A 12525-nucleotide genomic window follows, 5' to 3' on the forward strand; every position below is an offset into this window, starting at 1 on the left:
CAGGAGAGACTCTGGTCTACAGGAGAGACTAGTCTACTGGAGAGACTAGAACAACCGGTCACAGAAAATTCCAATTCACAGGTCAACTCTCTTCTCAGACGCATCTCAAACCTGCAATTTGTCAGTGAGCGAGAACCACTTAGTAAAATGCAGTGTGGTACTAAATGGCACGCGGTCTATTCTGGTCCTACAGTATGCAGAGGGCATAAACATATCATGCAATTATGTTGCAAGAAACAGAACGGAGATTCAAATTGTTTGTAAAATACATAGTAGTTGCAAAACGGATGTAGGAAAATGTGAATTGGAAAATGAGCCAGTTTTCTAGAAGACAACTATAGAGTTTTATGTAGCTGATACTTAACAGTTTTGAATGTAATGTGTTTTCCCATCAGAATTTCCAAAGACGTATTCTATATCTTCTCAACAGAAAATCCACAACCTCCACAGGGATGAATTAAACATGAGTCTATGTAGGGAGCTAAAGCCTAAGCAACAGCCATTATTCATAATTATACAACAGTATGGATCCAGTCCATTGTCTCTATTGGTCAGTTTGCATTCCAGCCATGGCGATAACCACGATGGCCCCATGGTAAAATGGAATGTTCGCACATCTTTTAATATCAATCCAGCTCTTATTATTATCTGGCAGTGTCCAGTTCAATGTTTAAAAAGATGTGCTGTAGCATTGTCGTTGCCGGGCAACATTCCCTTTTTCAGCGTAAGTATCCGCAAATGATTAACAAATAGTTCCATTAAAAATACATGTATTTAAAGTTTGTATTGTCTTTCTTTTTGAAATATTTACGGATACATTTGGCAACCGTTGTATAAAAGCATTATGGAAGGGACTTCCGGTTGGCAGAGCATGGAGTAGGAGCATGGTTCTCTAGCTCCCACTTAACACGTATAATTCTTCTGTCTAAACCCTATTTTTCATTTTATAACTTTGTTTATCTGTATCTATATTGCTATATTGCAATTCGGCGGCATTAAAGGACAACCCTACTAACACAGTACGTAAAACTGACGGGACACATTGGTGTAATTGTGGTAACTTTGCGACGTCACCAGCAGCGGACCTAGCTGACACCTAGCTGACACTTGCCTTTTCAGTCGCAAAATAACCAAAATAGCCGTCCTCAAGTACACTGTAAGGGAACGTAGCCGCCACTGCTGCTTAAATCCGTAACTACGATGTAATTAAATAACGTGACAATGTGGTTAGATCACAGTCCCAATCTGACTTTATTGGAAATGTGTCACAGTGGGTCAGAACATTTGTAAATTACTTAGGTTTTAAAATAAATTTTGAAGTCATACAGTTACAGAATCGTAATAATGAGGAGAAATCCTGCATGTCTGTTTTGTGTGTAATTTCTCATTTACAGTTAATATTAACACTAAAGATTTGCAGTCTAGGCCTAATAAAAAGAATGATAAAAAATATGCCTATGAATAAAGTCCTAATTTTGCAACCTAAATGTGAGCAATGAACGCTGAGCATTGAACGTAGAATGCAAGGCATTGGGCTACTTTCTTAGGTGACACAATTGAAGAACTAGACAAACAAGTTACACACTCTGTGCCAGTAGGTGGCTGTATGCACATTAAAGTTGTTTGCGATCCGCCACTAAACCTAGCGAAGGAGAAGAAGAACGAGAACGGTAAACTTCCGCCCCGTTTGAAACAGAAGGAGAAAGACCAACACGCTTTGTCTCCGCGACAACACAGATCCTGTAAGTATCTCAATTTCAATGTATACATTAGTATGTATACATACATACTATGTATTTTGGTATCGTCCCAGATAAAACACCAACGTTATGTGCAAGCTACCCTATTGTAATGATTATCTATATGCAGATGCTCTCTTTCCAATGTTGGCTAACTAGCTAGCCAGCTAACGTGATTAGCCTTTTTCGGGCATGGTGGAGTCTTCTCAAGTCTAGCAGGCTCGCGCGAGCTCCTGCACGTTCGTACTGTTTCATCGCTTGGAATAAAATGCGATAATTAGCTTACTCATTGATTTCGCATTAACCCACGACACCGTTAGTATGTGTTTGTTTTTAGGCATTCATTTTTCCGAAGTTAACGTTAACAGAATACTAGAAGCCCCAACAACGGAGCTAGGCTAGCTAGCAGGATTTGTTATAGCAGCCATCTTGGCTCATTTTGTTACAGCAGCCATCTTGGTGGATTTCATGTTACTCTTAACTGTTGAAATGGTTGCTCATTCTGTCAAACGGGTAAAGAATTGTGTACTACGTTTTCACTCGCATACAAATCCAAATTTTGCATAATAGGTACTCATGATGTGGACTACTAATAGAGGCGCTAAGACGGCCCCAGGCGTGGCCAGGGGCAGTCCTGGGACAGCACCACAGGCTCTGTGAGTCTTGTTCAGTTGAATGCCCTCATGAGTATTAACAGAAGAGCACCATATACATATGCACACATACACTCTAACATGTCGCTCTCTCCTCAGCTCAGCCCAATGGTCTCTGATGGTTCTGTCTGGCCAGCCCTTAGGTGGAGAAACACCTGATCATCAATAAAGGCACACGTAAGTACAAATGCACATACGTTTCCATAGACGGGATAAACAAAAGGGAATATTGATATTGAGTTAATGTTAGCGGTAGACATGTGAGATTCATAAGACGCATCACTGACGCCAGTGACGCCACAATATCAGGGAAATTGAGCAATTGCTTCCCTGTAGTGCAAACTTGCAAGATTCGCTCAGTTATTAACCCTTCTTGCCTTTTTTGTTGTTGGTTTTCTCTCTCCTCCTTCCTCTCTGTGCAGTTCTCCTGTGTGCTGAGCCGCTATCCCATGTATTGCCACTGCTGACAGGGTAGAGCTCAGCCCCATGCAGAAGTGAGTGATGAGGAGAGGGAAGATCATTTTCCCGTTTTTTTCCCCTCCAGTTTTAGGAACCGTCTCAAGAATGTGTTCCCCACTTTTATGCCTTTAAATCAGGGTTGGAGTATTCCAGGTGTGTGGCCATGGCCATGAACACCAGTAGAGGAGGGAACCAAGTGTCTCATTCTCTCTCCACAGTTGTGTGGTTGTAACCCCCCACTAGCTACATATTCATTCAATCTTTATTTAACCTCGTGAATCAATTGAGAGTAAGCTCTCATTTACAATGACGTATAATCACTCTATATTTGAACTTGTACTACAGGTGAGATAATCCTTTTTAATGGTCTCTCTCATTCGCTCTCCTAGCTGTGATGTTAGAGTTGTGCAAGACTTGGGTGTTCTCCTGCTCTGAGTGCCCATTCTCCTATACCTCCCAGATCTACCTCCACAAGCACATCAAGAGGAGCCATGACAACCTCTGTCTGCTGAGGAACACACAGAGCATTATGAAGTAGCCAGTGCCTTGGCGAAGGTGTTTGAGCAGCAGTCATCAATGGATTAACTCCCAAGACACAAGGAAGAGACAGCGCAACACACGCTATGACTCCAGTGACGAAGGTAATATAATAAAGTGCATTCAACAGTCCCAAAAGAGTACTACTTGAGTTGACTAATCTGAGCTAATTTACCTCTACTATATGTTCCAGTGCCCAGGCAGCCGGTCGGCAGAACTCAGACCAGACCAGCTATGCCAGGTGCCAGAGCCGGAAGGCCTGCTCTGCCAGTTATCAATGCAGGTATCCATGCATGTTTGTGTTGGTGAAATGTCTATGCATATTTGCACACTTAGTTAACTCAGGACTTTCGGAAGACTCATGTACTCAGTTCACTAATTCGCTCATCTCACATCTCACTACTCGGCAGTAGATGTTCGTCCCGGGTCCTTTGAGCCAAGGCGCTGTGAGCCCAGGCCCTTCAGCCCTTCAGACGTCCAGGCACGAGCAGCATGCATCAGCGATTAGCACCCCGGCCAGACTAGGTCAGGGTCTGACATGTCTCATGTCGAGTTGATTCTTCCCCTTATGCCAGAATCACTACGCCGCCAGCACCATAGTTTCCTGCTCATCCCTTTATCCTCTGGTTTTCAGGTAGTTCTCTGATGCCATCGCCTGTGAGACCAACAGCTCCAGCAGTGTTGCCATCAAGCTCTGCAGATGCTGGTATGCTGAATTTTGTGAACTACTTCATGCTGCATGTAGGGATATACTTTGAGCTGAATATCCATTATGGGACCGTACAATTACTTATAGCCACATCTGTGTTTAATATCCAGACTTCCAGAGGATGATGTGTCAGCAGTTCTCCAGCGTCATGCAGAGTCTGAGGGAGATGGCACAGACAATGATGAGACTGGAGCAGAGGCTGGAGCAGAGACTGTCCGGCGAGTCTGCAGACAGCTATCGGGGAGCAGTACTGGATGACCTGCACCCTGCTAAAACGGAGGAGGAGCTGCTGGTCTTGGAGGAGCAGCTGAAGGACAAGGATCATCAAAGGAAGATGGTGAGTAACTTCAGGGCAGAACTTTGTTCCTTATTTTTGCAGGGAAGTGTTAAGGAAATGTAAAAGTAAATGATTGTCTTTATGTTTTGCAGACACGATATCTGAGCTTCATGCCATGTGCATTGAAACCATTCCCTTTTTGGTTAGTAAAGAGAGAGGATGGGAGGGAGAGAGAGTGGATGGGAGGGAGCGAGAGGGAATTAGAGAGAGAGGGAATGAGAGAAAGTGGGGGGGATATAGAGGGAAGAGAGAGAGAGAGAGAGAGAAGCAAAGTACAGAGGCTGTTGCTCTGACCAGTGCCAAAATCCTGTCTCAACAATCAACCAGAGTATTAGGCTACAGCCTAAAACAAGCCCAGTCTTGTACCCAGGGACTTGGAGTGAAAACACAGAAACACACCCTTGAACAGGCTGGTACACACATGACAAGGTGGTTTGTTAATTACAGAGCACTGAACACATGCAGGCCGTGTGTCGGTTGGTGGCATCGTGAACAGTGGACGGTTGTGTAGCAGGTGGTTTGCAGCCAGTCTTTCATGATGAGTAGCCCTGCCAGCCTGGTTTTCACCCTGGTGACCAGGAGAACAGCCAACCCTGGTTTGATCTCATCTCTTTATTGATCTGCCATCATTCAGTCATTAACAATGAACAATGAATAACCCTGACTCTAACCCTAACACTAACCCTAGCCCTACCCTAACCCTGACCCTAAAGCCCCAAACGCACTGGAAGAGTCAATTGACACGCTTCATTTGACTCGCCTCATTTGACTCGCCTCATTTGACGCTCCTATGGCGCACTGCAGGCGTCAGCTTTGATAGGGAGCTGATTTAATTTAGATCGATTTGTCCCCATTTGACGCTCCAAAATGTAAACAAGTTCGGAGTAGAAGCGTCAAGGCAGTTTGACTCGCCTCAAAATGCTTTTGGTGCGTGATCGACCATTTAAAACAATTGGTGTACTTCAAAACGCTAGCGTCAGACTCTTCCAGTGCGTCTGGCGCTTAACCATAGCACTAACCCCAACCCCTACTCCTGCCGACTCCGGTATCCTCCAGGGCTGGTCTGATTACAGCAGAGACCAGGATACTTAACACCCACTCTAACACAACGCTTGGCTGATACTGCTTTCATTGCAGGGTCACATCCAGGTCCTGTTGTTGATCATGTGGGACACAGAGAGGAAGAAAGAAGGAAGGGTGTGTGTGTGCGTGTGTGTGTGTGTGCGTGCATGTGTGTGTCTGTGTGTGCGTGTCTTCTGCCCCCTTTTCTAAGGACCATAGCGGACAGAGTACTGTATATTGTATGTCTACAATATATGTATGTATGTGTACATACACACACACACTGTTCTCACATGAGAGACCTTGTTGAGGAGAATGAGTACTGTCAATTTGTTCTGTATTTTATCCCCAACTAGCTGATCTTTCCTGGTCTCTAGACTCTACTGGGGGAACTGATCTCCCTCTGGTCTCTACTGTAGAGCGGATCTCTCCTGGTCTCTACTGTGGGAGGAGCTAATCTCTCCGGGTCTCTACTGTGGTCTCTCCTGGTCGGTACTGTGTGAAGTGTTATGTGTGCTGTTAGTATAGTACAGGCCTCATTGACATTAACAGAAGCAGACAGACTGCAGTTCATTACTGTTGAGAGGACAGCTCTGTGTGTATCAAAGATCTCTACCACAAATGTGAGTTTTATAGGTCTGTTAAAACACAGTTGCAGGATTTAAATCTGCTTGCGTGTCTGTGATTCTGTAATTGCGTGAGCGCATGCGTGCACACATACATGTGTGAGTGTGTGTGTGTGTGTGTGTTTGCCAAGCCTTCAGTAGTGAAGCACATCTGAGTGGCTGGCAGCTCACTTACCTAACAAGCCTGCAGATGCAGATGAAGGGAGGTTTCCTTCAGCTGCTGTGGTCATGTGGTATCCTTTACTGTCCTCTAATATGAAGAAACAGGGTTCACGATTCTATAACTCTCACAAAGGATGTATCTGTATCAAACATTAGAGGTAGGCTTTTAGTTAGGAAACAGAAACAGAGAGGGAGGGAGGGAGGGAGGGAGAGAGAGGGAGGAAGGGAAGGAGGGAGAGAGAGCAAGGGAGGGAGAGAGAGCAAGGGAGGGAGGGGAGGAGGGAGGGAGGGAGGGAGAGAGATGTAGTTTCCAGCTGCAGAACCAGGCAGATGTGGGTTCTGTAAATAGTTATGGTATTGTATAGATAACGGGTACCTTAGTAACAGAAGGACAGAGATTGCAACAGAGACTTTCCTGAGCACAAATTACAAGTATTACGACACATTACTTTTCACCTGGCACTCTGTACATATGACCCTCAGTCGTCTCAGGCTAGGGGCTACAGTAGGTTAATAAACATCAGTCTGGTCATGGACCCTCTGCTGTGTCTCTCCAGAGGGAGTGATAAACTGGCCCTGGAACACCTGAACCTGACCTGGGTCACAAAGCAACAATAGAGGAGATAAATCTGCCATCCTGGTTGATATGGGACAGTTTGACTGTCCACTAAACCAGGGTCTGGTAGCCGCTGATGTAGAAGGACCTTCAGTAAACATTGGTCTAGTTGGGCCCCATTCAATGGTCCGGCTAGTGAAAACCAGGTCTAAAGGGGGCCTGACTGAGGTACTGCTGCAGGTTGACTTTGGCGTGGTGTGTCAACCAGGACCTTTACAGCAAGTACACATGGCCTGGGTTTTATCTGTGCTATGGACTTTTCTTCATGTGATCTGGTCAAATCAAACCCAAGTCCCCTGCTCCCCGAGTACGAGTGTAAAACATCATACCGAGTGAACAGTCTTTGGATCCGATGGGGATATTTAACTGTGTTGGTTTTAAATTAACTTTGACATTCAACTTTTTCAACTTTGTCAACTTTCAACTTTGACATCGTCTCCATCAGTGTATGCTATTACCCTAGTGAAATTCCTACTAAGTGTAAACCACATACGTGGCGAATAAAACTGATCTTGGGTCTAGGATACTAGAGAGCTTCCTTTTCAGACTTTTAAATAATATATAATATAAATTAAATTAATCAATTTTGCCCAGCGGACCCTGTAGGCTACAGAGAGCAGGCGACACAGAATAAGTAGGTTAAGTCTACCTTAGACAAATTGACAAACTCAGTCACAAAATTATTTGCTATGGACTGCAGGTCAGTTGCTTGAAGACAAGGGCTAAATTGCAAATTACATCCTCCAATGCAGCTACAGTACAAGCTGCTATCAAGAGGCATAATAGTTTTGAAAATCCATCGTTGTATTCGCCCAAGCTGGATATGTTGCTCAGATTGATAGATAGCCTTACACAACAAGTTGATGTTGCAAATAATAATTTAATAAAACAATATATTCACTTCTAAAGCCACCTTTTGTAATGTCTATTCAAGGCTTTACTCGTCAGCCACAATAATTCTTTTAATTAGAATATCTTCATTTCGGCGCTTTTCCCAGCAAAAAATTATATATGTGATTAATTTAGATGAATTACACTAATTAATTACAGATATTTTTTTTTATCGATTGACAGCCCTAATAGATACATAGGTAGGTAGTGTTACGGGTAGGGATGTTTGGCTGTGTTGTTTTCCCTGTCTGTCTCCCCCAGGTGTCCGCAAGCAATGGTGTATGTGGTTCCTGGTCCCTCCCTTGTCCAGTCCTGTCAATCATCATTGTGTCCTGTCGGTCTCCCCACCTGTGTGAAATTAGCTTAACTTTCCACCTGCCTGCTGTCCAACCCTTTGGTCTTCCTATATATTGTTCAGTTCTCTGTGTAGGAGCGAGGAGAGGGGTGTTTGTGTTTGGTTAAATGTATTTAGTTTGTTTTCCTGTTATCAGAAGTTCTGTGTTTAGTTTTGTGTTGACTTTTGGTTTGGTTGTGTGATTCCCCCGGTCTTCCTTTGTCCTCGCCACGGGAGAACGGATACATAAACACCGCTTTAGCCAGCTATGCCAACAAAAAGCTAGCGACTGGATGGCACAGATATGTTTATCCTGAGGAGTGAGTTTAACCAATTCAGCTTGGTTACACAAGCACACACCCACCCATCAAAACCCTGTTCTGGTTTCACATTTAACTAGCAACAATGAGGACTGGAGTGTCTCTGTTTGAAACAGAGAACATAAACAGCACAGAAACTACCCAGACCGCTCCAGCTTTATCTGACTGAGGGCATCGTGCTCTAATCTCCATACACAATCAGAAGTCTGATGGATGCTAAATATACTTCATAGGCTCAAGTAGCTACAGCAAATGTTGTGATTTGTTCTGTCTGAAAGGCAGGAGAGGAAATAATTCACACTTTCCTTCTGAACAGTATTTATTTTACAGAATCCTATAAACAGGATATTAACTCTGTGCTTCACACATCTGCAGCAGAATAGCTCAGTCGTTCATAGCCCAGTCATTTGGTATGTAACTCGGGAGGTAGAGTGGCCAGCTGAGGATCACAAAGTCCCCAGTTTGATCCCAGGTCCCGGCAGTGTGCCAAAGTGTCCTTGAGCAAGACACTGAACCCCAAAATCGCTCATGTGCGGCACTGTGCCGCAGTACATTACATTACAGTCACTTAGCAGATGGTAGGAAGTCAGTGTACTACTACTCACCAGAACTCACAAGTGCATATCCTTTCTAAACAAGTAACTAAGAGCATAATCTAGTGCTGAAGGCAAAGTGCAAGAGTAGCAAACTTAAAATACAATAGGTGCTTAAGAGGGAGGATCCTGGTAGTACTTCTTGAAGAGGTCAGTTTTGAGCCTGCAACGAAAGATGGGCAGCACTGGGGACTTGGTCCCCAGGTGCCCTGAACGATGGCTGCCCACTGCTCCTGGCAACCACTGAAGACGTGTGTGTGTGTGTGTGTGTGTGTGCTGTCGCCCCTCACTCACGTGTGTCATGTGTGTCACGTGAATAAAGTTCCTCGAGGTCCATAATAATAATAATACATATTATAGTTATCATAATAGTTGTTATTAATAATAATTATTGCTATTATTAATAATAATATTGTTGTTGTTGTGGTTATTATTATTATTATTATTATTAATAAGTTTAACCCTGTAGTTCAGACAACTGCAGTAGAATGATGCAGTAGAAGTCCTTCAGGAGTTCAGTAAAATAGCTCAGTCCTTCAGGAGTTCAGTAGAATAGCCCGGTCCTTCCGTCTTTAAGGCTGACTGATTCCTGTCATTAACCTGTGTAATGTTCCTGAACTCAGCACCACAGGACCAGCAGAGTGTTTATTTGACCAGCGCTAACTGAGAACGACCTCCAGTGATCTGTGTAGCTCCTGCAGCTCTGTGCCTGGTTGGTGAAGTGAAAACCTCTATGCTTGAATGGGGTGATAATGGATCTCAAACAGCAGGAAACTATCGGTAAACGTCTGTGGGATGGTCAACACGTTCATGTCCAGATGTGATTGTTTTACACAGAAAAAATGTAATGCAAACATGTCAACAGATTACGAAACTCTCACATACACTACACCACTTGACCCCACTCAAGACAATAACGTACTACACACTACCTGACCCTGCTCAAGATGATGTGTTCTGTTCTGAGTAGCCTTATCCCTGGCTCCTCTGGTAAATGATAGGACGTGTTAGAGCAGGGAGCCTGGTTGGTGTGTAATAGGACATGTTAGAGCAGGGAGTCTGGTTGGTGTCTAATGGGATATGTTAAAGGAAGTCTGGTTGGTGTCTAATGGGAAATGTTAAAGGGAGTCTGGTTGGTGTCTAATGGGATATGTTAAAGGGAGTCTGGTTGGTGTCTAATGGGATATGTTAAAGGGAGTCTGGTTGGTGTCTAATGGGATATGTTAAAGGGAGTCTGGTTGGTGTCTAATGGGATATGTTAAAGGGAGTCTGGTTGGTGTGCAATAGGACGTGTTTAAGGGAGTCTGTTTAGTGTCAGCTCTGCAGTCCATGCAGTAGCACTATGACCAGCCATGTGTTCTACATTGTTGTTATTACTGAAGCAGTTCTCACCCCCCCCCCCCCCCACACACACACACACACACACACACACACAAACACGTATACTGTATATTCATACATACATTCATACATACATACATACATACATACATACATACATACATACATACATACATACAGACACACAGACACACAGACACACAGAGACGCACAGGCCTGTGGAATTACAGTTCAAGTGTAATAAAAGTAAGACTGCCAAACTGTGTGGCTGAAAGTAAATAAGTATGACACTTAATGACACACAAGTTCCAGAAGAGTGTCTCTTGCAAATTCCCACTTTACAAACTATTGTTGTTTTCGTGTTTCACAAGTTAGTGTCCTTCAGATGTGGTGAACCCTGTGGTCTTCACAAAACTCATTTCTCTCAAAGACCTGTTCTGAAAACTGTCTGGTTGCCAGGAAATGACTGAAGACAACATGCTGCCCTTGTACCAGGAAGAGGGCCTGGAGATCACACACTAACCTTCGGTCCAGTCGGCCCGGACAGTCCATCTCTGCCAGGACGACCCGGTTCCCCCTGCACAGAAACAAAGACCTCTTCAGAACTGCCTGGAGCAGACAGAACCGGGTCCAGGACCAAACCATTAGGAGCCAAATCAAACACAAGTCCAGTAACCCCCTGTACAGCCACAAAATACAGCCTGGCAGGGACACAGGTAGGGTCTGGGACGAGAGAGAGAGAGGTGGAGAGGGAGTAGGCAGGGCGAGACGAAGAGAAGGTAGGGGAGAGGGAGAGAGAGGGAGACAGGAACAGAGGGAGAGAGAGGTAGGGATCTGGGAGCAGTACACTGCTTTCACCTGTTTGCTTCAAACCAAAAGAAGCACATCTGGTTTTGTATACAGTACTGTAGGTATCTGACCTCTGCCTTGATAAAGGCTCCAATGGGGCATCAGAGACTGGCCAAGGGGTCGGGCTGTCTATCTTACCATTGGCCCAATCTCTCCAGGAAGTCCCACTTCTCCCTTCTCACCAGGAGGCCCCTGTGTGGACAGCAGAGGAGAGATGTCACATGGCTTTGTAGAAGCTGATGTTAGAAGTGTGAATGTGGGTGTTGTGTTCATGTCTTACTCGTTTCCCTGGCATTCCTACAGCAGCACCCAGGTTTACACGAGAGGCAGCAGGACCCTTAGATGGAGAGAAAAAAGGATATTTTAATACCCTGTCTCTCTCTCACACACACGCACGCACACTCACACACACACATACAGTGAGGCATTGATGAAATCAAAGTTTTCTGGCTTCTGCTGTATTATTGGCTGTAAACGTTGAGCGTTTTCATTTAAAAGTAGAGTGAAAATAAATCCTCAGCATCTGGTCTCCTGAGGCCAGCTACGCTCTTCTGGAGTTGGAGTGTGTGTGTGTGTGTGTGTGTGTGTGTGTGTGTGTGTGTGTGTGTGTGTGTGACCAGACCCAGATCCTGACCCAGACCAGACCAGACCCAGTCCAGACCAGACCTAACCTGACCAGAACTGACCTGACCCACACCAGACCTGACCCACACCAGACCAGACCTGACCTGACCTGACCAGACCAGACCAGACCTGACCTGACCTGACCTGACCTGACCTGACCAGACCTGACTGACTGGACTGACTGACTGGCTGGCTGGCTGGGTAACTGACAGACTAGCTAACTGACTGCCAGTCTAGCTAGCAGACTAACTGACAGTCTAGCCAACTGACTGACAGACTAGCTAACTGACTGACAGACTAGCTGACTATATGACAGAACAGCTAACTGACAGGCTAGCTAATTGACTAACTGGCAGTCTAGCTAACTGACTGACAGACTAGCTAACTGACTGACAGACTAGCTAACTGACTGACAGACTAGCTGACAGACTAGCTAACTGACTGACTGACTGACTGACTGACTGACTGACTGATTGACTAGCTAACAGACCAGACCTGACCTGACCCACACCAGGCCTGACCAGACCCAGACCTAGACCAGGCCAGGCCAGAGACCTGAGCTGGGGGTTCTGTGGAACTAACAATTTGAGCTGACGGTTTTGACAGTGTGACCCAAACTCTCAAGATATGCTGGCTCCCTTAAAAGAGTCGGCCAAGGTAGCGCATTGACTGT

Source organism: Borostomias antarcticus, assembly GCF_949987555.1.
Source record: "Borostomias antarcticus genome assembly, chromosome: 9".
NCBI lineage: Eukaryota > Metazoa > Chordata > Actinopteri > Stomiiformes > Stomiidae > Borostomias > Borostomias antarcticus.